The sequence below is a fragment of the Canis lupus genome, chromosome 32, assembly GCF_003254725.2.
Source record: "Canis lupus dingo isolate Sandy chromosome 32, ASM325472v2, whole genome shotgun sequence".
NCBI lineage: Eukaryota > Metazoa > Chordata > Mammalia > Carnivora > Canidae > Canis > Canis lupus.
Genome location: NC_064274.1, coordinates 26,207,719 through 26,234,806, shown reverse-complemented (window position 1 = coordinate 26,234,806; position 27,088 = coordinate 26,207,719). Strand labels below are relative to the sequence as shown.

The 27,088-nt window shown below is 37.7% G+C and overlaps 2 long non-coding RNA genes across 5 annotated transcripts in view; one reads left to right on the top strand and one right to left on the bottom strand.

Moving 5' to 3' along the window:
• The window catches only part of LOC112647197 (uncharacterized), a 77,229-nt gene that overhangs the window by 21,157 nt on the left and 28,984 nt on the right, over window positions 1-27,088 (top strand). The gene's annotated exons all lie outside the window — the stretch shown is intronic.
• LOC112647200 (uncharacterized) lies at window positions 21,856-25,685 on the bottom strand. 2 transcript variants are annotated; one of them, XR_003128186.3, is made up of 4 exons: window positions 25,595-25,685; window positions 25,325-25,445; window positions 22,927-22,986; window positions 21,856-22,017 (listed from the first exon to the last, which is right to left on the bottom strand). It is a non-coding gene; the product is annotated as an uncharacterized LOC112647200 (long non-coding RNA). The 2 variants fall into 2 exon arrangements; XR_003128185.3 differs by having other exon boundaries at window positions 25,325-25,678.

The window sequence follows — 27,088 nt, the reverse complement described above, 5'->3', positions numbered from 1 at the left end:
ATGTTTTATTTTCATCTTCAAGTATCTCAAGGTATTTTCTATTTCTCTTTTGGTTTCTTCAACCCATTAGTTGCTCAGGAGGAGGCTTTGTATTGTCCATATATTTGTGAGTTTTCCATTTTCTCCTTGTAATTGATTTCTAGTTTCATACCATTTTATGGTTAGAAAAGATGGTTGGTATGGTTTTGGTCTTATATTTATTGAGACTTGTTTTGAGCACGATATATGATCTATCTTGGAGAATGTTCCATATACGAATGTGTATTCTTCTGCTTTTGGGTAGAATGTTCTGGAAATGTCTGTTAAGTCCATCTGTCTAATGTTGTATTTAAGTCCAATGTTTCCTTATTGATTTTCAGACTGGATAATCTATCCATTGATGAAAGTAGTGTGTTAAAGTCCCCTGTGTAAATTGTATTCCTGGTTATTTCTTCTTTTAGGTCTGTTAATATTTGCTTTATATATATATATATATATATATATATATATATATATATACTCCTATGATGGGTGAATACATATTTACAATTGTTATATTTTCTCCCCAGATTGACTTCTTTATCATTATATAATGACTTTGTCTCTTATTACGGTGCTTAAGGTCTATTTTGTCTGATATAAGAGTAACTACCTCTGCCTGCTTTCTTTCAGATTCCATTTGCAATGTAATATATTTTTGCATCCTTTCACTTCTAGTCTGTGTCCTTAGAACTAAAGTGTCTCTTGTAGGCAACATATATAGTTGGGTCTTGCTTTTTTAATACACTCATCCACTCTGTTTTGATTGAAGAATTTAGTCTACTTACATTTAATGTAGTTATTAATAAATATGTAAGTATTGGCAGTTTATTGTTTTCTAGTTTTGTAACTTTTTTTTTCTATTGTTCTCTTCCTTTGTGATTTGATGATTTTCTCTAGTGGTTTGCTTAGATTCCTTACTCATTATCTTTTGTGTATCTACTATAAGTTTTTGCTTTGTGGTTACCATGAAGCTTACATAAAACATATTTATATGTCTATTTTTAGTTAATAAGAGCTTAAGTTTGAACACATTCTAAAGTTCTACATTTTTTTTTTTTTATGATAGGCACACAGTGAGAGAGAGAGAGAGGCAGAGACACAGGCAGAGGGAGAAGCAGGCTCCATGCACCGGGAGCCTGACGTGGGACTCGATCCCGGATATCCAGGATCGCGCCCTGGGCCAAAGGCAGGCGCTAAACTGCTGCGCCACCCAGGGATCCCCAAAGTTCTACATTTTTACTCTCTTCTACCTTTTATGTTTTTGATTGTTGCCATCACCTCTTTTCATCTTGCATATCCATTAAAAAATGTTTTTCCTACTACTTTTGTCTTTTAACCTTCATACTAAATTTATAAGCAGTTAATTCACTAGTATTACAACATTAGAGTATTTTATTGTTAATATTTATACTTTCATGTATTTTCCTGTTACTAATTGGCATCCTATTGTTTCAGCTTGTGGAAATCCCTTTAATAATTCTGATAAGACTGGTACAATGGTGATGAATTCCCTCAGCTCTTATTTGTCTGGAAAACTCTTTATCCAATTTTAAAGAACAGTTTTCCAGATGGAGTATTCTTGGTTGGCAGTGATTTTCTCTCAGTTCTTTGTTTCTGCTGAAAATATCTGGTAGGTTTGTGAGGGTTTCCTTATATACAACTAGTTGTTTTTCTCTTGCCACTTTTAAGATTCTCTTATTCTCTTTAACTTTTGACAATTTAATTATGTGTCTTGGTGTGGATCTCATTAGGTTCACCTTATTTGGAACTCTGGATTTCTTGGATCTGAAGTCTCTGCCTTCTGCAGGTTAGGGAAGTTTTTTTTTTTTTTTTTGTTCTGTTTTGTTTTTTGGAGGGGGGTAGTTTTTTTCTATTTTTCCATCAAATGACTTTTCTACCTCTTCCTCATTTTTTTTTTCCATTATTTTCCTTTTTGCTTCTCTGATTGAATAAATTCCACTGCCTAGTCTTTGATTTCACCCATCTTTTCTTTCACTTTATCTAGTCTGTTTTTGAACCCCTCTATTAAAATTTTAAATTTAGTTTTCCTTAGATCTGTTTTTTTTTTGGGGGGGGGGTATTTCTTATGTTTTCTCTCTGTTGAGATTCTCACTTTGTTCACACACTGTTCTCCTGACTTCCGTGAACATCATTATGAACATTGTTTTGAACTCTTTTTCAGATAAATCATTCATCTCCATTTAATTAAAGGTATTTTTCTTTGGTTATCTTGTTCTTTTATTTGGAACACATTCCTTTGTTTCTTCATTTTCCTTGACTCTGTGTTGGTTTCTATGCATTTCATAAAACAGTGACTTCTCCTAGTCTTGAATAAGTTGTTTTGTGCAGGAGATGAAACTTGCTGTTTAACTCTACCCTAACTCTTAGTTGTTTCTTGAATCTTGATTGTCCAAGCAAGTTTCTTTATTTGTAGTGGCTCCCAGTAGGTGAGGGTGTGCCAAGACCACTCAGTGTTCTAAGGTTGAGAATCTCAGTCAGTGCCCAGATTCATGCTGATTGGAAGCTAGAGTTCCCAGGCAGCACTTTCAAAATATGCAAATATACCTTTTATTCTGGGGAGACTGGGAGATGAGTGTTTCTGTCTGTTCCTTCTGCACTGAGCCTGGTGGGGAGGATAGTTAAAGACTGTAGTTTGCTTGATTTGTTTGTTTGCTACTGTCCTGTTAAAATTTCGAACTTAAGCCCCATTGGCCATCAGATCCACATAATCAAGGGATGCATTCCCTTAGCAGCCATAAAAGTCGGGGTGTGAGTCATGTGCACAAAATCATTTTTGGGAGATACTGGCACTTGAAATGAGGCGGAGTGAGAGCATGAAAATGGCAACTGCTAACCTCTGTGGTCTCTGGAGATTAAGAGACCCTAATCTCTGGCCCCTAGATGTGTGCTAAATTGGAAGCCTGCCCTTCAGACCAAAGCTTATAATATAAGAAAATGGGCCCCTTTTACAGAATGACTGGGCCCATTTTAGTCTGCTGCTTCTGCACTGTGCCCCAGGGAGATAAACTCAGTAAGTCCATGGGAGCCTGTTAAGGACTATTTCACAGTCTGCCATAGCCTTGTGGACCTCATGGACTCAAGCCCCACTGATTTTCAAAGCTAGATATTTTGGGGGTCCTTCTCTCAAAGTGAAGTCTGAAATGTTGGAGTACCAGATGTAAGTGTAACTTACTCCTCAAGGAGAAGCTGGAAGTTAGGAGTTTCACTTCTGGTTGTGTGTTGCTGCATTAGAGGTGAGGTTTATGGAGAAATTGTGTCTCAGCCTCTCCTCTCTCTGTTTTGATGTAGGTGCTTTGCTTGCTTCACTAATGTGTAGTAGTCTTTCATTTAGTTTCTGGATTTCTTTCAGAGTGATTTGTTCTATATGTAGCTGTAGATTTGGTATGTTCATGGGAGGAGGTAGGCTCAGGAGCCCTCTATGTCACAATCTTGGTCCAGACCACTTAAATTAGCAGTCAACAATAAAAAAATAAAGATCAAAGTTACCAAGACATGTATAGGATAATAAGGAGAAAATTATAAGATGTAAGGGACATGAAAGTATTCTTGGGGGAAAAAATGTATAGTTATATACAATATGTTCAGATATCATTTTTTCTTAAAATAGTGTACTTAATGCAATTATAATTAAATTCCTAGGGATGGGGACTGAAATGGAGAAGTTTCAAAAATGAATCTTAAAATTTTCTGGACAAGTGAAAGTATGAGAATAGCTTAATGCTCTGACAGGGGATTAAAAGGATTAAGCTGAGTTTTGGTACATGAGATCTGGGTCTCTGTAAGAGTAATTAAGTTCAGGAATTGTTCATGTAAGTGTTCCTGAATAGGGATATAAGTTCCAACTATAAAAGGATTGTGGCTTAGCATGGACAAAATATTGTCACTGGGCTCCCTGTCATTAGTGTATTGGGGTGTGGGCCAAGGAAGCTATACTGAGATATGAAGCATTTGCTTTTCATTTGTGCAGTGACCTCACTTTCACCGAAGTGGATGAATAAATCAAGAAGTGTGTGTGTGTCTGTGTGTTTGTTGTGCACTCTTCCTGCTAATCCATGACCCACTTGAATTTCTAGAGAGGTATAAGTCAGTGTTCATGTATTTTGAAGAGGAGAGGACATGACACAGAGGTGAAAACCACGGCAAAAGATGTTTAGATTTGATTAAAAAATAAAACACACATTTGAATACTTATAAACTGGTTTCTTTCAACCTATATGACAAAATGCCAATATTCCTCACGTACAAAGAACTCTTCCAATTTTATACAACAATCATGAGACATAATAGAAAAATTAATACTTAAAGATAGAAATACCCAATAAACCTGTACAAATTACAAATAAAACAAGATTCTACTGTTTTAAAACTATTAACCATATGAGGCTTGAGGTAGAGAATGCCCTATATTGCCAAGGATAATGGATGGCATCATAAATTCTGGTAAAAATGTGTCAAGAAAAAAAAATGTCAAGAGCAGGGAAACATCTGAGATTCTACATTACTGGCAAAACCAACAGTTTAGGCTGTCTCAGTTCATGAATGCCTGAGTCAGAAAAAGAAGACTGTATTACTCACATCAATGACCAGAGCCAGAACAACAGCATCTTTGGTACCAATTTCCTAAAGACTCATTTCCCACAAAGAGAATTTTACCTGGAATCTATCATAAGAAAATTGTTGGAAAGAGCACAAGCATACATACACATACAATATATGTATTTTCCTTGCAGCATTTTTTATGGTATCAAGAAAAAAATACAACTGTGTAATTGTTTAAACAATAGTGCATCTATACAAGGGAATATTAGGAAACCCTTGAAATGATCATGTAGATCTATAGTTACTGATATGAATTTAAATATCTTTAAACTTTTTATGGGTGATGTTATGGACTGAATTGTGTCTTCCCAAAATTCAAATGTTGAAATCTTAACCCCCAATATGACTGCATTTGGAGACATGGCCTTTAGGGGGGCACTAAAATTAAATGATGTAACTAGGGCTGGTCCCTCATCTGATAGAACTAGTATCCTTATGAGAAGAGGAAGAGACGCCAGAGCTCTCTCTTTGCATGCATGAAGGAAAAGCCATGTGAAGGCACAGTGAGAAGTTAGGAATCTACAAGCCAGAAGGAGAGATCCCATCAGAAGCTGACCTTTTTGTCTCCTTGATCTTGGACTTCTACTGGCCTCTATATTTGTGGGAAAATAAATTTCCTTTGTTAAGGTACTCAGTCTGTGATATTTCATTGTAGCAGCCTAAGCAGATAAATCAAGGGGAGAAAGTAGTTCACACGAATTATGAAGTTATTTATATATGCTTTTACAATTACATCTTTGCGTAAAGAGATGTGAAAAAGGATGTTCACCAGTGACATTCACAGTGGTCATCTCTGGTGGATTTGGATTGACATTTAACCTTATTCTTATTGAAACTCTTCTATATTGCTTAACTTTCTATAGTAAACATGTTATCTTTTTTGTTCCGGGGGGGGAAAAAAGTTTCAAAAGCTAACCTCAGCATAACACCATTAAAAAAAATTTCTGGCTTGTCATCTCCCAGCCACTTATATGATTTTACCCTTTCAAGTAATGATTTCACTGATAAGTCAAGTGCATCCTGAGATGGACAATCGTAGATGTTATGATAAGTGGCTCCTGATAAGAGTGGTTAGAAGTATGAAGCAGGGCTAATACCACATGGAATTATGTTAGATCTCCTTTTGAATGTGAACTGGAGCAGTTTGAAAACTGCCTAGTAATTAGATGAGTGAACATCTTTTGCTTCAATCTGCTCCTCAAAATAATGCTGACCTATTCAAGTGGTTCTTTTATGATTTCCTCTCATTGACTGCTTTGGTTCAGTTGTTATTGGTATGATAAAAGTTTAAGAGGCAGAGATCTAGAGTTAATTTTTAAAATTTTAGTTAGGATTTTTGGATAGACGTAAAAGCAAATATAGTCTCACTTATTAAGATAAGGTAATTTCCCTTTTTCTGTTAATCTTTGTTTCCACATTTTTATTTAAGTTCAACTTAGTTAATGTATACTGTAGTAGTGGTTTTAGGAGTAGGATTTGGTGATTCACCACTTACATATAATAACCAGTGCTCCTCAAAAGTGCCCTCTTTAATGCCCATCCTCCATTTAGCCCATCCCCCACCCACCTCCCCTTCAGCAACCCTCGATATGTTCTCTTGTTAAGAGTCTCTTATGGTTTGCCTCTCTGTTCTTTTTATCCTATTTTTCCTTCCCTTCTCCTATGTTCATCTGTTTTGTTTCTTAAATTCCACAGATGAATGAAACCATGTGGTATTTCTTTCTCTGACTTATTTCACTTAGCATAATACATTCTAGATGTACATTCTATATCCATGTTGTTGCAAATGGCAAGATTTCACTCTTTTGATGGCTGAGTAATATTCCATTGTAGACCTATATCTACCTACAGTTGTACATTGAAGGTATACATGTTTATATGTATCACAGGTATAAAGGTGTGTGTGTATATATATACGTAATTTTGATATACTAGTTCCTTATAATTACATTTTTAATAGTAGACCAGGGATGCATTTGTGTCCATTTATTAAAAATGAAATGAATGTATAACCCAGATATCAGTTGGTGTTTTTGGAAGATTTAGGTAAATTCGGTTCAAACCCTCAATATCTCAGTTACTCTGTATACAGAATTCTCCACAAAATTTCTGTTATCTATTTTCCCTTTCCCTTTCCCTTTCCCTTTCCCTTTCCCTTTCCCTTCCCCCCTTCCCCCCTTCCCCCTTTCCTCCCTTCCTCCCTTCCTCCCTTCCTCCCTTCCTCCTGTCCTTCTCAAGATCTATGTATTTCAGAGGGAGAGAGCATATAGGTGGTGAGAGGGGTGGAAGGAAAGGGAGAGAGATTCTCAAACAGACTCAACGTTGAGGTGGAGGCCAACACCAGGCCCCATCTCATGACCCTGAGATCACAACCTGAGTCAAAACCAAGAGACTGACTGTGCCACCCAGGTACCCCTTCCCATACTTATTTCTCATGGCCACTCCTATATATCAATCCTAGCATGTTTATATCATTATAATTTAGCCTATACCAGTCAATATAAAGACCTTCATCATTTCTTTTTATTTTCCATGAAAAAATCCAATCAGTTATGATTTTGTGGATTAAATAGCATTATTGAAAACTTGAAGGGCTGTTAGGAGAGATCACATCACACAATCTGATCAATTACTTTGCCTCACTTGTCAGGCTCTGCTTCCTTCTAAAGGCCCATGGCTCTGACAAAAGACCTTTCTTATGATCTATAGACCTCTAAAAATTCTAATTGATTCCCATCAGTTTGATTCCTCCTTTAATGGAGAATATTCTCTTCAGTTTATTTCACCTGCCTCTGACACCTGGAATTATGGAAAATACACTTTTCTATTACATTATATTTCATATTTCTATTTTATCACAATGATGACATAAAAGTGTAATGTTGCTGACACTTCTGTCACAAACCAGATACTCTCATTCACCAAACAAGTATTTATTAGGCAAACTGTAAGTACTGGATATTGTGTTAAGTACTAAGGATACAAAGACTAGTAATGAGAAAAATCCCTTTTAAAAACTTTTTCATTTGAAAAAATAAAGTTACAGAATATTAGAACTAGGAAGTTGCTTGATGATCACTTGTTTGAACTCTTTATCCTTATATAGATTAGAAAACAAAGGAATAGATTGCATAACTTGTTGATGGCAGAGCTGGGACTGTTAGCTGTTGTCTTCTGTTTTTTGGTCTGGTTCTTTTTCCTGAACATCTCGTGTTATGGGGGATTTTGACCAAGTGAGGATGTAGGTGAGATATGTTGGGGGAAACACCAAGGGGAAAAATGTAAAAGGTATACAGGGCAAAAAGAGTAAAACAAGCTGGGCCTCATGATGAGAAAAAGTAAGAGAGGATATGCCAAGCCACAAGGCAGTGCTGGGTTCATTCAAGTAGGAGTGGTTCAGCAGCAAAGCGAGGTGTGTTGAAAGGGAATTAACTTAGGTGTATGTATTAGTAGGTGGGAAAAGAAGAGAGAAATGTAAAACCAGTGCTTCCTGAAGCTTGCTAATGTTTTATGTCATTTATTCAGACTGTCTGATGGTACCCCAAATTTCCTCTGATGTCATCTGTTTTTTACGTGGGCGATCAGAGTAGGAGTTGGTAAATTTTTGAAAAATCAGGCTATCTTTGTGGGACTCTCAAAGGGTTGAGAAAATAATCTGAATAATGTTTAAAAAAGGAAAAGAAACACTCTTCTCTTTCTCAAAAGATTTGTTGGTGTCACTGGAGTAGACCAAATAGCTCCAAATAGTAAAATTAAATATGATGGTGTTAACCAAAGAACCTTGGAGACATGATTTCTATGATCTAGAAGCTACACAACACCAGAAGTGGTGACAGGGAGAGGATGGAAATACTGCTGAAGGCTTTGTTTGTTCCTAGATGCAGTAAAAAGGAAAGCACCCATGATGCTCAGGAATGCTTTTTCTTGACCTTTCTGTTGTATAGTATTTTCATTCCCAAACAGTACACAATTTGACTTTGCATGTGAATTGGTAAACTGGGCCACTTAAGAAACCCTATTTTTTTTTTAAAAGTTTACTGTTTATAAGACTAAATACCCACTTAAGTTAGAGTAGACATAAACATTTAAGAATAGAAAACCAAGTAGAGCAAGGCCATGCAGAAACTAGAACTGGAAATTCAACAAGTCATGCACTTCCTCTGTCTTTTTTTTTTTTTTTTTTTTTAATTTTATTTGGGATGCCTTCATGGCTCAGCGGTTGAGCAGCTGCCTTCAGCTCCAGGGTGTGATCCTGGGAGTCCTGGGATCAAGTCCTGCATCTGGCTCCCTGCATGGAGCTTGCTTTTCCCTCTGCCTGTGTCTCTACCTTTCTCTCTCTGTGTGTCCCTCATGAATAAAGAAATAAAATCTTGATAGATAGATAGATAGATAGATAGATAGATAGATAGATAGATAGATAGATAGTAAAGAGCTTTCATGGGATGGACAATCGGTTAAAGGATGAATCTGTGCCACAGAGTATTTGGCTAACATCAATTCTGGCTCCCATGCCACCTGTTTTTTCTGGAATTCTGTTTTAAATCTTTCATTCAATGCACATTGGAAAAAAACAGTAAGGAGTGGCAAACCTGATTTGTTGCGCTTTTTGTTTTACACCATGAGAAAACATCCACCCGGACAGATGTTAGTATAAAGACAGTAGTTTTAATAGCATGGCTGGTTTATGTTCCTGCCATTTGCTCAAAGTACTGACACATCGTGAAAAACTTAGGATTGGCCCACAGTTTCATAGCCCAATGTAAATGTTTAGGGGAAAAGGGCCACAGTTTTGCCTTCATCAACATCTGGCTCAATGTGGCTTCCCTGGCCCAATTCTACATGATTATTCTTATAATTCTTGTATCCATGATCATATTATTGATGCATTACTCATGTTTCCTAGCTCAAGTTAATTTTTTTATTCAAGTATAGTTGGCCTACAATATTATATTAGCTGCAGGTGTACAACACAGTAATTTGACCTTTATTTACATTATGAAATGCTTACCAGAAAAAGTCTAGTTACCATCTGTCAGCATATAAAATTATTAAAATATTGACTACATTCCCTATGCTGTACTTTACATCCTTGTGACTTACTTATTTTGTAGCTAGAAGTTTGTACCTCTTAATCCCTTTCACCTATTTCACCCATCCACCTACCCTCTTACCACTAGTTTGTCTTTATTTATGAGCCTGTTTCTGTTTTGTTTTGTTCATTTTTTTTTTTAGATTCCACATACAAGTGAAATCATACAGTCTTTGTCTTTCTCTGTCTGACTCATTTTACTTAGTATAATACCTCTAGGTTCATCCACGTTGTCACAAAAAACAGGATTTCATTCCTTTTTGTAAGCAGGTACAGCCACTCTGGAACACTGTATGGAGGTTTCTCAAGAAGTTAAAAATAATGCTACACAGTGACCTAGCATTTGCACTACTATTTACCCCAAAGATATAAAAATGTAGTGATTCAAAGGGGGCACCTGCACCCCAATGTTATAGCAGCAGCCAAACTGTGAAAAGAGCACAGATGTCCATTGACAGATGAATAGATAAAGAAGATGTATTCTGCTGCAAAACCATAAAAACTGGGACACAGAAAAAAAAAAAAAAAAGAAGATGTGGTTTATATATGCAATGGAATATTACTCAGCCATCAAACAGGATGAAATCTTACCATTTACAATGATGTGGATGGAAGTAGGGGGTATTATGCTGAGCGAAATAAGTCAGTCAGAGAAAGACAATTATCATATGGTTTCACTCATATGTGGCATGTAAGAAACAATGCAGAGGATCATAGGGGGAAGGAGAGAAAAACTAAAAGGGAAGAAATCAGAGAGGAAGACAAACCATGAGAGACTTTTAACTATAGGAAATGAACTGAGGGTGACTGGAGGGGAGGTGGGTGTGGGGGATGGGATAACTGGGTAATGGGCATTAAGGAAGGCATGTGATGTGATGAGCACTGGGTGTTATATGCAACTGATTAATAACTGAACTCCATGGGAAACTAATGATGTACCATATGTTGGCTAATTGAATTAAAAATTTTTTTAAAAAGATTCCATTCCTTTTCATAACTATGTAATATTCCATTGTGTATATACTACATTTGTTTACCCATTTATCTGTTGATGGACACTTAGGTTGCTTCTGTATCTTGGCAGATAGTTCTTAAAGATAGTTCTGCAATGAACATAAAAGTGCACATATCTAATCAAACTAGTGTTTTGTTTTCCTTGGATAAATACCCAGTAGTAGAATTTCTGAATTCCATGGAATTTCTACATTTAAATTTTTGAAGAGCATCTATAGTGTTTTCTATAGTGACTGCACCAATTTATATTCCCATCAACAGTGCATGAAGGTTCCCTTTTCTTAAATCCTCACCAACGCTTGTTATTTCTTATCATTTTGATTTTAGCTATTCTGTGAGGTGGTATCTCATTGTGATATCATAAAACCTTATTTTGAGGTTGTGATTTGCATTTCCCTGATTAGTGATGTTGGGCATCTTTTCATGTATGTGTTATGCCATCTGTGTATCTTCTTTTGAAAAAAAAATGGCTATTCAGATCCTCGACCCACTTAAAAAAATTGGATTGTTCTTTGTTTATTGTTTATTTTGTTTTGGTTTTGTAAAATTTCCTTATTATTTTGGATGTTAACCCCTTATTGGATGTTTCATTTGCAAATATCTTTTCCCATGTAGTAGTTTGCTTTTTCATTTTGTTGATTGTTTTCTTCACTGTGCAAAAACTTTTTAATTTGGTGTAGTCCCAGCTGTTTGGTTTTGTTTTTATTTCCCTTGCCTGAGGAGATAGATCCATAAAAATATTTCTAGGACTGATATCCAAAAGATTACTGCCTATGTTTTCCTTTAGAAGTTTTATAACTTCATGTCTTACATTTAGGTCTTAAACCGATTTTGAGTTTCTTTTTGTGTATAGTGTAAGAAAGTGGTCCATTTTCATTCTTTTGCACCTTGTCCAGTTTTCCTGACACTATTTATTGAAGAGAATGTATTTTCTCCATTCTTGCCTACCCTCGATTAATTGCTTCCTTGTAGATTAATTGACCAAACAAACATAGGTTTGTTTCTGGGCTCTGTATTCTGTTATATTAATCTATGGGTCTGGGTCTGTTTTCATCACAATGCCATGCTGTTTTGATTACTATAGATTAGTAGTATAGTTAGAAATCTGAGAGAATGATACCTTCAGCTTTGTTCTTTCCCAAGGTTATAGGCTATTTGAGGTCTTTTGTGGTTCCATACAAATTTTAGGATTATATGTTCTAGTTCTGTGAAAAATGCTGTTGATATTTTGATAGAGATGGCATTGAATCTGTATATTGCTTTAAGATGGCAATTTTTTAAAAAAGACTTTATTTATTCATAAGAGAGAGAGGGGGGGGGGGGCAGGGAGAGACAGAGACACGGGCAGAGGGAGAAGCAGGCTCCATGCAGAGAGCCCAAAGTGGGACTCGATCCCGGGACTCCAGGATCATGCTCTGGGCTGAAGGCAGGCGCTAAACCTCTGAGCCACCCAGGGATCCCCAAGATGGCCATTTTTAACAATATTATTTCTTCCAATTCATGAGCACAATATATCTTTCCATTTATTTTTGCTATCCTCAATTTCTTTCATCAGTTTCTTAGAGTTTTTAGAGTAGAGAGCTCTTTCACTTCCTTGGTTAAATATATTTCTAGGTATTTTTTAATACAATTGTAAATGGGACTGTTCATTTCTCTTTCAGATAGTTTATTAATATATAGAAATGCAATTGATATCTATATATTAATTTTGTATTCTGCAACTTTGCTGAATTCATGTAATAGCTTTAATAGTTTTTTGGGGGAGTCTTTAGGGTTTTTTCTATATAGTATCATGTCATCTACAAACAGTGACAGTTTTACTTCTTTTTTCTTTTTTTTTTTTTACCAATTTGAATACTTTTTATTTATTTTTCTTGTCTGATTGCTGTGGCCAGGACTTCCAGTATTATGTTGAATGAAAGTGGCAAAAGTGACATCCTTGTCTTGTCCTTGGTCTTAGAGGAAAGGCTGAAAGCCTTTTGCCATTGAATATAATGTTAGCTGTGGGTTTGTCACTTATGGCCTTTATTATATTGAGGTATGTTCACTTTATATTCACTTTTGTTCACTTTATACTCACTTTTATTCACCTAGTTTGTTGAAAATTTTCACAATATGGATGCTGTATTTTGTCAAATGTTTTTTCTGCATGTACTGGGATGATCATGATTTTTATTCTTGATTTTGTTAATTCAGAATGTCAAATTATTGATTAGTAAATGTTGAACTGTTCCTGCATCTCTGAATTAATCTCACTTGATCATGGTGTATGATCCTTTTAATGTGTTTTTTAATTTTGTTATTAATATTTTTTGTTGTTGTTAATATTTTGTTGAGGAGTTTTGTATCTGTGCTCATCACAGATATTGAGCTGTAATTTTATTTTTGTAGTGTCTTTGACTTTGGTTCAGGATGATGCTGGCTTCATAAAAAGAAATTGGAAGCATTTCTTCCCCTTCAATTGTTTTGAAATAGTTGAAAAAGATAGGTATTAATCCTTTTTAAAATATACAGTAGAATTTAGTGAAGCCATCTGGTCCTGGACTTTTGTTTGTTGGGAATTTTTTAAATTACAGAATCTATTTCATGCCCTATAATCCGTCTATTCAGATTTCCTATTTATTCCTGATTTAGTCTTAGAAGATTGTATGTTTCTAGGAAATTAGCCATTTCTTTTAGGTTATGCCATTTGTTGGCATACAGTTATTTATAGTAATTTCTTATAAGCCTTTGTATTTTTGTGATGTCAATTGTGACTTCTCTTTCACTTTTTATTTTTTTAATTTATTTTTTAAATAAATTTATTTTTTATTGGTGTTCAGTTTACCAACATACTACCCAGTGCTCATCCCGTCAAGTGCCCCCCTCAGTGCCCATCACCCATTCACCCCCACCCCCCGCCCTCCTCCCCTTCCACCACCCCTAGTTCGTTTCCCAGAGTTAGGAGTCTTTATCTTCTGTCTCCCTTTCTGATATTTCCCACACATTTATTCTCCCTTCCCTTATCAAGATAAGAAGCTTTTGCACAGCAAAGGATACAGTCAACAAAACTAAAAGACAACCTACAGAATGGGAGAAGATATTTGCAAATGACGTATCAGATAAGGGGCTAGTTTCCAAGATCTATAAAGAACTTATTAAACTCAACAGGAAAGAAACAAACAATCCAATCATGAAATGGGCAAAAGACATGAAGAGGAATCTCACAGAGGAAGACATAGACATGGCCAACACGCACATGAGAAAATGCTTCGCATCACTTGCCATCAGGGAGATACAAATCAAAACCACAATGAGATCCCACCTCACACCAGTGAGAATGGGGAAAATTAACAAGGCAGGAAACCACAAATGTTGGAGAGGATGCGGGGAAAAGGGAACCCTCTTACACTGTTGGTGGGAATGTGAACTGGTGCAGCCACTCTGGAAAACTGTGTGGAGGTTCCTCCAAGAGTTAAAAATAGACCTGCCCTACAACCCAGCAATTGCACGGTTGGGGATTTACCCCAAAGATACAGATGCAATGAAACGCAGGGACACCTGCACCCCGATGTTTCTAGCAGCAATGGCCACAATAGCCAAACTGTGGAAGGAGCCTCGGTGTCCGTCGAAAGATGAATGGATAAAGAAGATGTGGTTTATGTATACAATGGAATATTCCTCAGCCATTAGAAACGACAAATACCCATCATTTGCTTCAACGTGGATGGAACTGGAGGGTATTATGCGGAGTGAAGTAAGTCAATCGGAGAAGGACAAACATTATATGTTCTCACTTTTTATTTTATTTGTTTGGTTTCTCTCCTTGATGAATCTAGTTAAAGGTACATCAATTTTGCATATCTTAAAAAAAAAAAAACAGCTTTTGGTTTTATTAATGGCTTCTATTTTTTTAGTTTTTACCGCCACAGGATTCTTACTATTTTCTTCTTTACTAATTTTGGGTTTTGTTAATCCTTATTTTAGTTCCTTTAAGTATAATGTTAGATTGTTCGAGATCTTTCTTTCTCTCTTTCTTTTTGAGGTAGGCCTGTAGTACTACAGGACTTCATCTCTTCTTCAATTCTTTTTTTTTTTAAGATTTTATTTATTCATGAGAAACACACACACACACACACACACACACACACACACACACACACACACACACACAAGGGGAAGGGGCAGAGACACAGGCAGAGGATGAAGCAGGCTCCATGCAGGGAGTCTGACGCGGGACTCAATCAGAGGTCTCCAGGATCACTCCCTGGGCTGAAGGCGGCGCTAAATCGCTGAGCCACCCGGGCTCCCCTCTTGTTCATTCTGAATGATACCCTTGTTTGGTAGAGTATTCTTGCTTGTTTCCTTTCAACACGTTGACTATACTGTGCTACTCCCTTTTGGCCTGCAAAGGTTTTGCTGGTAGTCTTATGGGTATTTCCTTATAAACAACTAGTTGCTTTTCTCTTGCTGCTTTTAAGGTTCTCTCATTACCTTTACATTTTGTCATTTTAGTTATTACATGTCTTGGTATGGACTTCTTTGGGTTCATGTTGTTTGGGGCTCTCTATATATCCTGGACCTGATGTCTGTTTCCTTTCCCAGGTTAGGGAATTTTATTGCTATTATTTCTCCAAATAAGTGGTTTTTTTTTTTTTTTTTTTTACCACTTTCTTTCTCTCTCCTCCTTCTGGGACCCCCTACAATGTGAATACTGGTATGGTTGGTCAGAAAAAATGGTTGGTATGAAAAAAAATATATATATATATACACACACACACACACACAGAGGTATATAGAGTGCCTGTAAACTGTCCTCATTTTTTAAAAATCATTTTTTCTTTTTGCTCTTCAGCTTGGATGATTTCCACTACCCCTTCAGATTGTTGTTGATCCATTCTTTTGCATCATCTAATCTGCTGTTGATTCCTTCTAGTGTATTTTTTATTTCAATTATTGAATTCTTCTACTCTAAGTGCTTTTTTTTTTATATCTCTTTGGTGAAATATTCACTGTATTTATCCATTCTTCTCCCAAGTTTGGTGGGAATCTTTGTAAAAATTACTTTGGACAGATAGATTGCTTATCTCCATTTCATTTAGTTTTTTTTTTCTTATATTTTGTCTTATTCTTTGGTTTGGAACATATTCCTATGTCTTTTCACTTACCAGATTCTCTGTGTTTCTGTGAATTAAGTAGATTGGCTATGTTTCCTGGTCTTGTAGGAGTGGCCTTAGATAGAAGAAGTCACTTCATGTAGAAAAGCCCAATCCCCACTTAGTCACCAGCACTAGGCACTCCATGGATGTCCCCTGTGTGGGTTGTATGAACTCTCCTGTTGTAGCTGGGCCATGATTACTGCAGGCATGGTAGTGAACAGGGCTAGCCCTCTGTGTGCCAGCTTTGTGGTAAGAGCTGGTTCTGCTGAGTATGATGGGATGGGAACTGCTTTGAAGAGGCACCCCCTAGGGCAAATTGGTTGAGCAAGATATGTCTGTTCATAGCTCAAATTCTGAGAGATAATCTGGTTCATTGTGCTCTTGTATCTCAGTTTCCTTTTGAAAAGTACCCACTGTTGGTCAACTCAGCTATGGCTGAAGAGGAAGGAAAGAGTGATGAAAGCTCCTTTCTTCAGTAAGGGAATATGGTTTCCTGTTTTTAGAGCAAGTCCATGTGCTTGGTTCTGTGATCTAAATTATTTTCTGGCTCATGGTTTTGAAGAACAAATAAATCACTTTTCAACACATTGAGCATGTCTCAGTGGTGTTTTGGTCTGGCATTCAGGTTTTCTTAAGGAGCACTTGAGAAGTTTAGAATTAGGATTTGAGATCTCATCAGGAAAGATGAGAAAAAATGAAAATCCTGGGAAATGTGGGGCTTGTTTCAAGCTGTAAATGGCAATAGTTAAAATCGAGTACAATTTTCTCTATGTTCCTGACTTTTTTCACATGGCCTAAATTTAAAACAAAATCAGGGTAGGTTTTTAAAGAAATACATATTTTACATGGCACAACGTTCTCCAAAAATAAAATTTGAGTGATTAAATAAAATTGGGCTATAGTGGGAACATTGGGGGTAGCCTGGATTTTTTCTTGTCCACAGATTTTCATCAGTGGTGAAAGCATAGAATTCCATTTGCTTTTTGTAAAGATCTGAGAGCCTAATGTAAAGCATCATTCATATCTTCTAGTAATGTCTGCAGGATTTGTTGAGTCACAATGAAGCATTTTATTGATTACATTATGAGAAATCAATTCAAAAGTCACCTACAACTTTAGCTCCAGGATGCATTTTGTACATGCAATGGCAGAGGCTTGTTCATCATTGTGGTTAAAACTGAGTACCATGGGGTGCCCAATTATAGCCCTGGCAAGAGGATCCTCAGGGAAGTAATTGTGGTTTTTTTCATTGCCTTCATGCGGCCTTTGAGTGAGGAGCCTCATGATTCTTTTCCAGTCTGGGGCAGCAAGAGAACTAATATGACTCTAATTTTGACTTCTCCTGTCCACTACACCAAACCAATACTCCCCCATCCCTTTAATAAAACCATTTCCCACAGATGCTGAGCAGCTGTCCTTGTCTGAGAAAGAAAAGCAAGGGCTAGAAACCCTAATTTCCTGTGTTGATAATAAGCAGACTTGTTTATTGAAAATAAAACTCCTAGTAAGGAGGAGAGCAAGAAGACATGGGTAGAAGAGTGAGCCAGAGAGATTGGAGGAGTGTAAAAGAGGAGTTTGTCAGAAGCCCTTATGAAAGCTATATTCTTAAGGTCATCTGCTTTCCTTGAGCATGCTACAATTAAAAATGGTTAATAAAGTGCTTTGGATCAAATAAGTTACTTAAAGACAATTTAGGATGTAGGCACTATGGCTGTTAGATTTGAAGCCATCTGCCAAAAAGGAAAAACATATCAGACTTGTTTGGGCAGTTTCTAACATGTCTTACCTACCATGTATTGACTTATTTTGATAGTTTTTTGGGGGGCCTTCACATGTAGGGGCTCCATATATAGAGAATAAAGTAGAAGTACCAGGAGTATATGATAAAAGGGAACCATGTTATTCTATCAAGAAAAGATTTAGTTTTCTCTGGTTTCTCCAATCGTCTCCCTTAGTATGGAATGATACATGCAAGAAGAGAACAATAATGTCAAGGAGTTGGTCTTGGATGGGGATAGTAGGAGACTCAGAGTCAAAGATGGGCTCCTGAGAGGTTCAGTCTCCTAAATTATACTGGACTGGTAGGTCTGTACCTTTGGGAATTTTACAGGAAAAATCTAATAGTATCTATTACTGGATTTTTATTAAAATTTTCCAGTTATAGCTAATCTTTTAGATTTTGAATTTTCGTGATGAAAGAGATAGCCTCAATGACTAAGTCCTGAATATTTTTATCCTACTCAGAAGAAATAGGTTAGGCTTCCTTAGTGATTCTGCATAGGAATCATTCCTGTAATGCAATCAACACATCTTTCGCATTAAAATAAACCACTGTCCAAGTTCTGAACAGTGGGAATAGAGAACAGCTGAGGAAAACAGGTGGTATGCACAAGTCAGCTATGAGGAATTATTTGTCTCAGTTGTCAAAAGCAATCCTTTCTAGACTCATTTTTCTTTTATTGAAAGATAGCAAAAAATAACATTTGGGGGAAAGGCTGCTATCTTTAAAGTAGAAAAATATTTAAGCTACATTATCTTAGCTGTGTTGAGTTTCAGTGGTGACTGATGGGTACAATTCTATGACCTTTGTTTTCTCAAGAACAAATTGTCAATCTACACTGTGGAAGAAAAAAAATTGTCAGCTATGTCCCAGGATGAGCAAAAATTATTGGTTGCGTCTCTGGAAGGTGAAAGTTCTGGGGAGTAAGAGAAAATTGTCAGATGCATATTTTCAAGACAGAATTGTTGGCCGTGTCAGTTAAATAACAGGTTACTATTATTTTACTGCTGAACTGTGAAATTTACCATTTTTATCCTCTTTGGCATTTGAATTGACGAAGTGAACTCCACCCAAATCGTCATGTGCGTTGGTCCTTAGCAAGGACAGATGTGCCACATGTGCCTTTGTGTTATGGCTGGAAAGATAGATATGTGTGGGTAACCAACCAGATAGTATATGATAAAATGTTGCCTATATGAATGGAGAAAGAGACATTCTGGATTCCTTTAATGGGTACTTCAATTCAAAATGAAAGGCAGCTAGGTCAGTGGGAGGAGGGACGGAGGCACAGGGAGTGGGGCTGTCATTACGAAAGCACTATATTTAATAACATGGCTGGTGACAGGTTTGTACTAAGTCAATAATTCTTTTCTGAGTCACAGTTGGTTCTGGGTGTGTGTGTGTGCAGGGGGTGGGGTGAAGAAAGAGAGAGACAGGAAGAAAGGCAAGGAGGGGAGATGGGGAGATGAAGACGGAGACTGACTATATCTCTACACTGGCTTCCATTCAACTGGAGAGAGGATATTTCTGATAGAGGGAAAGTTACTTTAAGAGTAAGGAGCAAATAGGGGCACCTGGGTGGCTCAGTGGTTGAGTGTCTGCCTTCAGCTTAGATCGTGATGCCAGGGTCCTGGGATTGAGTCCCACACTAGGATCCTTGCAGGGAGCCTGCTTCTCCCTCTGCCTGTGTTTCTGCCTCTCTCATGAATAATTAAATAAAATCTTAAAAAAGAGTGAGGAACAAATAGATGAGAATTCCTTGTGTACACCCATAAACAAGTTATATAATAAGACTTAATTTTTAAAAAATTTATTTAGAGAGAGTGAGTACAAGTGGAGGAGGGGCAGAGGGAGAGAGAGAAGCAGACTCCCTGCTGAGTGGGAAGTCTGAAGCAAGGCTTGATCCCATGACCCTGAGATCATGACCTGAGCTGAAATCAAGAGTAGGATGCTTAACTGACTGAACTAGCCAGGTGCCCCTAATAAGAATTAGAACAAGAGTTTTCAATTCATATTTGAAAAATTAGCCTGAATGACACTGAAAAAATGAGGTGGATTAAACTTCATTACTGGAAGGGCTGTAATTCCCTTCCCAATTACTGAAATGCTAACACTGGGTGTATTTTATTTTTTGAGACCTAGATGGTATGCTTTGATTCTGAATGAATCTCTGGGATAGCCCCAGAAATTTGTTGTCTGTTTTATTTTTATTCTGTGGGTTTGTGATTGTGGTTTTGGAAGGCAGGTCCGGTTTGGAGTCTAAATTAAGGAAGTTGGAAATGTTGAGTTTTAGGATTCCCAATGTTTGTTCTCTAGCAAAATTTATTTGCTTAGCTGTATTATCATATACTCCGGCTCACAACTTTTTAATGGCTTCCTGATGCCTACAGGATAGTTAAATATGCCCTACACTAGAAGTGAAGACCTTTGTAATGTGGTCTCCTTCGTCTTTTCAATTCTATTTCAGTCCTTTTTATAAACCCTGAAGACAAACTGCTCCAACCATTGTATATTTCCTGAGCCCCATTCTGTTGTTAATCTAACCCCAACCTTGACTGTAATCCTGACCTTGACTCTTCCTGTTGGAGCTCTTTGAGACCTAGAGCAAGTATATCTTTAGTGATGTGTGATGTATCTGAAAAGCACTCTCACTCCTTTGTACTCTAGGCAATTATTGTTACTGTGTGCTGCTAATTTGGCCCTGATTATATACTGTCTTTTATCGTGTTTATGTATTTAAATAATATTTTTGAAGGCTAACTACATGTATTATCTCTGATGTTAGAGCTAGGCATATGTCTTGTTTCTCATTCTATCTTCTTCGTCATTGTAGTTCAAGAGGGAAATCAAAGAAGGAAATAGATGGTTCTAACAGGATGCAGAAAGTCTTCCCTGTGGAAGTGACATTTAGGCTGTGACCTGATGGAGGGGAAAAGTCAGAGAGGTGCACTGGTGCGAAATCTTGGCTCCTGCAAGGAAATCAGAGCAGGGTCCTTTATTGAACTAATAAATGGAGTTCATGTTCCCTATCCCTCTTTCTTTCTTCTTGTTCTAAACAGGTGGACTCTATGTGAGATAGGGATGGTGAGTGATGAGGGAGATGCATATCCTGAAGGACACTGTGGGTTATTCCAAGGGGTTTGAGCATTATCCTGTAAGGAGTCATCAAAGAGAAGGACATTAGGAGAGAGACAAGGTGAAATTTGCATTTCAGAAACATCACTCTGGCTTTACTGGGAAAGATTGTAAGTTGGATAACCAAACAGTATGTCTGCCTGTTGGAGTGTCCTGTGTATTTTAGCATTTGTCTTAGATTTTTCATTTTTTTATTTTATTATTTTTTATTTATTTTTAAAAAGACTATTTATTCATGAGAGATAGAGACAGACAGACAGACAGGCAGGCAGAGACATAGGCAGAGAGAGAAGCAGGCTCCACGGAGGGAGCCCGATGTGGGACTCGATCCCAGGACTCCAGGATCAAACCCTGAGCCAAAAGCAGATGCTTTAACTGCTGAGCCACCCAGGCGTCCTTCATTTTTTTTTTTTTATAGCAAATTAGGAACTCCATTTTATACTTCTAGCTTCTTCCATGGGCTCTTCTAGTATTTGAAATGTATGTCAGTGAACAGAATTCTCATTCTAACATGTGGTTAAGTCTAAAAGGCACCTGTCTTTCAAGGACAGCATGCAAAACACTCATGATAAAAGAGCCAGTGGATAACTAGATCTAAGTCCTTTAGCTCTTGGTGGTGGGAGTAGTATATAAAACTGCTTTCCTACTTCTGTAACAGCCAGTTGTGCCAACCTGTGAGATACAGGACACTATAATGGGCAGCAGAAAATGAAGGACAGTAAAGGTTAAACGTACACGAAACAATGAACAGAAAACAGAAATTGGGCAGTCTTTTTGTAGGGTATAAAGGGAGAAGTCCCACTACAGTTTTGTCGTTTATTGTATGGCATACATCCAAACTATTTTCTTGGTTTTATTATTTAATGGCCTTTTATATGGTACTAAAAGCTTTCATCAGCTATGAATTGAAAAAAATCAAAAGCACCTGTTCAGTGAAAAATTAGGGGCAGAGTTATTGTTTCTTGAGAAAGTTGATGTTAATTGATCAACAAAATGATTAAACAAAATGGCATCACTTACCAGATGCAAAGCAGAAGACAGAAATCACTGAAAACCAATCTGTTACAAAATTTAGTATTTATAAGAAAGCTGTGTATGACTACCACAACTTAATATGTACAGACACAGATGTGTTTTCTTATCACTTCATGAACATGACTTTTCAACAGATCAAATGATTGCTCCATTCCTCTTCAATCCCAAGTCTCCTCCTAGTGCACCTGTGAAAGTTGAAGGACAACCATTGGCTCCATTAGCAGAAGAGAAATTCTCAGTGATGCTGGTTATCAATATAATCAGATTCTTCAATCTATCAAGAATCAGATTCTTTCAATTATTTCCAATAATGGCCCTTTTCCTAAAAAAAATCTCATCCATGGAACCAAAGTAAGCCTTTTGGAAGTTTGTCACTGGGACTGTTATTGCAAATTTACTTTTTTTTTTTTTATTTGTTTTTTTTGTTTTTTTTTTTGCAAATTTACTTTAAAGAGAAGTTAAACTTTGAACAGATTGTAATAATGCAGCCAGATTTTGGTGAAGTACAGACCTGAGGTTAAAAATGTTTTTTCCTACTGAATTAAGAAACTTATGGAGCTGAAATGTACTGGATTGATTGTGCTGCATACTTTATAACACCAGAACCATCCTTGGGAGGTGGCATGAGCCAGGCTCCCAGTTCCCAGCGCATTTTCCATGGTCCCACCAGACTTCATTTACAGAAAAGAAACTTTTTAAAGACTATCAAGAAAGTGACAGAAGGAGCATTATACTCAAAGTGTGGGGCCTTGTGCTCATGGGGTCCTATGTGACTACACTGGTTGTATGACCATGAAGCTGGCCCTGGATGTAATCAACTAATCAGAAAATGAATCAGATTGCTGGGTTTACGGCTTTGTGCATTCCAGGCCCTTGACTCCATCCTACCTTTTTCAGAGAACACAGGAGTATGTTCTCCCTCAACTGAGGGTGAGCATAAACATGCCCAGGCCCATCTGGGGAAAAGTCTAGTTAAAGTGGGAAGGGGTTACTCTAAACTGAAAGTGAACGTCCTTTCCTTGGTCAGGTCTGAGAAGAGAACTCCTGGCACCATCAGAGCCTGATGCACAACACCCCAGGAAAATTGAACTTACACAATGGAAGATATCTGCATTCTTCATATTCGCATGTCTCTTTTCCCCTTTTTATTTTTCCTAGTGGGGAAAATATAAACAAAGCAGAAACACACACATAAAAAATGTGAATGTGTTCAGTATAGGCTAGGCTTTTTATTTGGTTCTGATTTTTCTTTGGTTGGGTGGAATGCAGGTCCTGGGAAAGAATATGAAGGAGGCTTCGTTTGGCTTTGGAAAAGAAACTTCTAAAATAAGAACAATTTTTACTATGTAGTGAACTTCACATCATCTTGTTTAATTCGCTAACCAATCTGCGAGATAGCCATCATTATTCTTATTTTTTGGACTGAGGACAGTAAGGCTCAGAAAAATTAACATGCTCAAGTTCAGACATGGCAAAATCAGGATTTGAATCCATGTCTGTGGCTGAAATGCTATGGTCTTTCTTTGGATACTAGGTTCTTGTCCCTCATGCAGCAGACTTGTCTCTCCCCAGGTCTTGAGAAGACTGTAAGTGACACATTTCCCATGGATTCTGATCAGTGCCAAAAGAGGTGATATCTCCAACTTTTATCTGCCAAATCAGACATGGAACCACTTTTTAAAAAAGATTTTGTTTATTCATGAGAGACAGAGAGAGAGAGAGAGGCGGAGACATGGGCAGAGGGAGAAGTAGGTTCCTCTGTGGGGAGCCTGATGTAGGACTTGATCCCAGGACCCTGAGATCACATCCTGAGCCGAAGGCAGACACTCAACCCCTGAGCCACCCAGGTGCCCCAGTACCATTTTCTAACAGATTAACAAGCATGAGATTTTGCGGAGAGGATAGCAAGTATAAGAGAGAAGGAGGAATTAGGAATAACTCCCTTTCCCCAATAGGAAGTGTTTAACTTCTTGGTTTTCTAGTGGGGGAAGGAGACTGTTTCTCCCTCCCTCACTAATCCTGGTAGCCACATTGGTACACTGAGTCCATGTATATGGATTGGAAAGAAAATAGGGGGCAGATTTTTCTTTGCTCAGTTGATTTTCCTCTCTCTGGTATTCAGATGCAGATGCTGCACGCAAATTCTTTCCTTTCTGGGCCATCTCTCTGTGTCTCTGCAGCTCTGAGGTAGATGGCAATCTGCCACTTTTGAGTGTCTGGCCTTTTGAAAATACTGTGTCATCATTAAATATTTAAGAAGAGCATCAACTGTGAGGAAATGTGCTTTTCTTGTCTGTCTTCTCCCTCCTTCAAACTCCCCCTCAGCCCTTGCTCCACCCTCTACTCTGTGACCCCATTTCCAGGACAGGTAGTGCTCTCTTGAGTCATTCTTTCTGTTTCCGAATGGCTCACATTAATAGTGACTCTGGAAAGCTGAACAGCCTTCTTTTCTCTGAAAGATCTCATAGTTAGATGCAGGCAGTGGCTTCTGGGTGTCTTTCTGTCCTTCCGTTGTCATTTTTTACAGCCTTCGGGGTTTTCCCTCTTCAAACATTCTGGTTATGAGTGGTTATCATGAGAGTGAGTGACTCACCACTATTTAATATATCAAGGGGTAGGCGAGATGCTGTGACATCAGCTGCTGGCGTGTCCTTGGAACCAGACACATGCCCACCCACACCCACACTGCTTTGCTTTTGTCATTTAGAGCTGGAAGTGCTGAATAGGGCAGGATCCCAGTATTGTAACATCACTGTATAATGTTTTCCATTGACATTTTCAGAGAGTCAGGTACATGACCCAGCTGGAATGGGGGTGCGGGGTGAGGGATGGGTTTGTAATGTGTAGGTGATGCAGACTCACCATCCTAAGCTGTGTCGTTGGATCTGAAGCCACTTTTTTTTGTCCTTTTCACTCACCCCTTCCCACTGATCCAGATCCCTTTTACAGGGAACAAAGAAATAGTGGACAGTGTGTCTTAGCCAGTTCATTAATGGGGCCCAGACACAATCCACAGGACTGCAGGGACAGTCCTATAGTCCCAAATGAGGTTAACGTATATATATGATCATCTGGGAATTCTGGAAAAATTGGAGAGCTGGACTTAACTGAGATAGCCGAGGCCATCCTACTGGGCCTCTGACTGTTCTGATTGGTCAGCCAAAGATCTGCTGCCCTGATAAAACAGAATTTCTCACAGTTGCCTTACTTGCTGCCAGGCTCCAGAGCCACTTAATAAGTAGCTCTATTACCCTGAAAAAATTACTTAAATTCTACATCTCAGTTTTGTCAACTCTAACATGCAGATAATAACATTACTTCTCTTAAATGGTGGTTAATGAGGATTGAGAGAGTTAATCTACGTAAGGTACTTGGATCAATGTTTGGCCCATAGTATAATTCTCTAAATGTTAGTAATTCTCATTATCCTTATTAAGCCTCTAGTTTGGGAACTTCTTAAGCTACAAACGTAGAAGTAATATCATAGCCTACCTGGGAGATGAAAGTATAGTCTTTGGAAGGTTCTGTGCCCAGCCTAAAAGTACCATGGCGGGCTGTCACAATCCTCCTGATCCATAAGTACCTGCTACTCAATGAGTCTGATGCTCTCTGCCTGCAGTTATGTTAAAAGGAAGTGTGTTAAGGGATGGGACCAAGTCAGATTTATTATTTCCAGCCCTTTCTGTGGTTCTTCCACAAAGACTGGTATGTTGTAGATGCTCAGTTGAATTGGCATTGTGAACCATTCTCATGAGCCTTTACCATGAAAATGCTACTTTTGCTTGTGTAGAGAGGACTGCTCTGTGGCAGAGAAGAGGGCAGTTGCAGGTACTGCTAACTCTGGGATTCTGGTGTATTATGATGTAAGTGTTCCAAAGAATACAGAGATTTTTTTTTTTAACTGTGCTATTTCCAGTCTCTAGAACAGGGCTTGTCTCATGGTCGATGAATATTTGCTGAAGGTATCACTAAATGAAAAACATTGGAAGGGTTTGCGAGTTAATGTGCTTAGAAGGGAGCGCAAAGGTACTGACTTTTCTTAAAGGCTATGCTTGCAGAGCTACCACATTTTCAACTTAGGTTTTATTTTTTTAACTATTTTTTTGGTGATAAAATATGCATAAAAAATGAAATTTACTATTTTAACCATTTTTTAGGTCTATGGTCTTGTGGTGTTAAGCATACTCACATCATTGTAGAGCTGTCTAGCTTCCATCTCCAGAAAATTTTCAATTTTACAAACTGAAATTCTGTCCCCATTAAACACTAGCTCCATATTCCCTTGTACTCCCAACTCTGGCAACAAGTACTCAGTTTTCTATTTCTATGAAGCTGACTACATTGGGCACCTCAAGTGAAATCATGTAGTATTTGTCCTTTGTGTCTGCCTTATTTCTCTTAGCACAATGCCTTAAAGCCTATTTATGTTATAAAATGCATCAGAATTTCTTCTTTTGTGTCTGATTATTATTATTATTATTATTAATCTATCTCACATTTCCATTTGTCTCAGTTTGGACTGTTGTAACAAATTTTGTAAATAAAAGTAAAATGAATGAAAGACCTAAATGTGGAACAGGAATCCATCAAAATCCTACAGGAGAACACAGGCAGCAACCTCTGTGATCTTGGCTGCAGCAACATCTTGCTAGACACCTATCCAAAGGCAAAAGAAACAAAAGCAAAAGTGAACTATTGGGACTTCATCAAGATAAAATCTTTTGCACAGCAAAGGAAACACCAATAAAACTAAAAGGCAACCTATGAGATGGGAGAAGATTTTGCAAATGTCTTATCAGATAGAGGGCTAGTATCCAAAATCTATAAAGAACTTATCAAACTCAACATCCAAAAAACAAAACATCCAGTCAAGAAATGGGCAGAAGATGTGAACAGACATTTCTCCAAAGAAGACATACAAATGACCAACAGAGGGACACCTGGGTGGCTTAGCGGTTGAGCATCTGCCTTCGTATCAGGGCCTGATCCCAGGATCCAGGATCAAGTCCCACATTGGGCTCCCCGCAGGGAGCCTGCTTCTCCCTCTGCCTATGTCTCTGCCTTTCTCTCTGTGTCTCTCATGAATAAATAAATATTTTTAAAACAAAACAAAACAAATGGCCAACAGACACATGAAAAAAATGCTCAATATCACTCAGCATCAGGAAAATACAAATCAAACCCTCCATGAAATACAACCTCACACTGGTCAGAATGGCTAAAATTAACAATTTAGGAAACAACAGAAATGGGCAA